Source organism: Nematolebias whitei, unplaced genomic scaffold (genome assembly GCF_014905685.2).
Source record: "Nematolebias whitei isolate Nwh7 unplaced genomic scaffold, NemWhi1 Nwh_scaf_4994, whole genome shotgun sequence".
Classification (NCBI taxonomy): domain Eukaryota; kingdom Metazoa; phylum Chordata; class Actinopteri; order Cyprinodontiformes; family Rivulidae; genus Nematolebias; species Nematolebias whitei.
The window spans coordinates 545-3,023 of NW_023623539.1; positions in this window are offsets into that span (position 1 = coordinate 545).

Below are 2,479 nucleotides of genomic sequence, written 5' to 3' on the forward strand. Positions count from 1 at the left end.
AATCACCATCATCATCACAATCACCATCTTCACCATCACCAGTTTAGGGGGATACTGGTGTAGTCAGAATCACCAGTGCACCTTTAACAGATGTTAATCTGAAGTGTTGGTGTGAAGCCACCTGGATTAAATTAACAGTGAGTTCCTTGTGATTCCTCTCAGACGAGTCAGATCCTTTAACAACTCTTATTTTCAGTTTGAAGAAGGACATTAAGGCAAATATTGAATATGAATAACCAGATGTTATTTCAGGAGGGTAAATATTAATACACTACATTGACAAAAGTATTCGCCCACCTGCCTTCACTCATATGAGATTAAGTGACGTTCCATTCCTAATCCATAGGGGGACGTTGGTCCACCGTTTGCAGCTAGAACAGCTTCAAGTCTTCTGGAAGTGTGTCCACAGGGTTAGGAGTGGGTTCATGGGGTTTTCACCGTTCTTCCAGAAGCTCAGTTGTGAGGTCACATACTGATGTTGGACGAGAAGACCTGGCTCTCAGTCTCCGCTCCAGTTCATCCCAAAGGTTTCCTGTCAGGTTGAGGTCAGGACTCTGTGCAGGACAGTCAACTTCATCCACACCAGACTCTGCATCCAGGTTTTCGTGGAACTTGCTTTGTGCACTGGTGCAGTCATGTTGGAAGAGGAAGGACCAGTTCCAAACTGTTCCCACAGAGTTGGGAACATGGAATTGTCCAAAATGTCTTGGTTTACTGAAGCATCAAGGGTTCTTTTCACTGGAACTAAGGGGCCGAGCCCAGCTCCTGAAAAACAACCCCACACCATAATCCCCCCTCCACCAAACGTTACACTCGGTACACTGCAGGTACCGTTCTCCTGGCAACCACCAAACCCAGACTGGTCCATCAGATTACCAGATGGAGAAGCGTGATTCTTCACTCCAGAGAACGCTCCTCCACTGCTCTGTCCAGTGGCAGCGCGCTCTACACCGCTGCATCCAACACCGCTGCATCCAACACAGCTGCATCCAACACCGCTGCATCCAACACTGCACTGCACTTGGTGACGTGTGGCTGGGATGCAGCTGCTCCACCATGGAAACCCATTCCATGAAGATCTCTGTGCACTGTTCCTGAGCTAATCTGAAGGCCACATGAAGTCTGGAGGTGGGTAGTGATGGACTCTGCAGAAAGTTGGTGACCTCTTCACACGATGCACTTCATCATCCACTGACCCCGCTCCGTCACACAAGATGTTAAACACCTTTCTTCGTAATACAAATATCTACCATCATGTTTCTCCACCTTTTCATATCCAAGATTATTATTCTGATAAAGATTATTCTGATAAAGGATGAGAGGCCTCTCTCAGAGCAGCAGCTCCGTGCACTCCGTCCATCTTTTGGACGACATGTTCTCGTCGTCTCCCGGTGCATTGATGATTAATCTGATTCTGATCGGTTTACGTGGTGTACCACTTCGTGGCCGTCATCCCCAACACTTCCATCTTCTTATAATCCAGCGGTTAGTGGAAGATTTCACCACTGGATCTGTTGCTTGTTTGTGACATCCACCACGCCGGAGTTCACTGCGCTCCTGAGCGCGGCCCGTTCCTTCAGCAGTCTTTGTAAAACCAGTGCATGCCGAGGTGCTTCATTTTATGCACGCGTCCATGAAGTGACTGGAACACCTGGTGAGTGAATACTTTTGAAATGTGGTTGAAAACTTTGAGAAGAGGCGTTCTTCAGTTTTAGCTCCAACGTTAAATCTAGCTAAACTTTATCTCAGATTTGTGAGTAGCTTCAAAGTGTCCAAACACCTCGTTGGCACAGATGTTCCTTTCATCAGGACAAAGACGTCTGTCCTACTGGGAGACGTCCCGTCTTCTCATTACCCATTATGGATACGATACGACAGGAACCTGTGGTCCACGCCGTCTCCTTCAGGACCGTGTTCTGTTCAGCCATGCTTGCATCATTCCAGGGTTTGAGGGAGTTCCAAGAGCTTTTCTCCATTTCTGCTGACTGAGCTCCGTCTGAGGAGGAAGTGGGTCGGAGCCGACCACGTCACACTTCTGCCAGAGACAAGTCCAGACTCGTCCTTCTGTGCCAGCATTACCTGATACTAGAAAGGGGCGGTGTCCGTGCAGTTTACCAATGGTGGGTGTAAACAAAGCTGCATAAATTCATTTACATAACCCCGCCTCTCAAACGTTTAGAGGGAAAACAACGAGTTGTTGACATGACAACACGTTGTTTTTAGGAAAACACCGTTTTATTCACAGATGCAGGTTTGGTTTTCTCACACCAATGTTGCACAACACAGGGGTTCTGTTTGAAGCTGTGTAGCTGGTGGGGAACTTCCTGGTTGTCACGGCAACCACACCTCCCGTTATCCTGAGACCGATTGAGTTCTGTTCAATTATAGATACGGACTTCTCTTGGAGACGAAAGTCTGTCTTCTCAGGAAGGAGTTGATGATCATACAGTCGGTGTGTGTCGGGGGGGGGGGGGGGGGG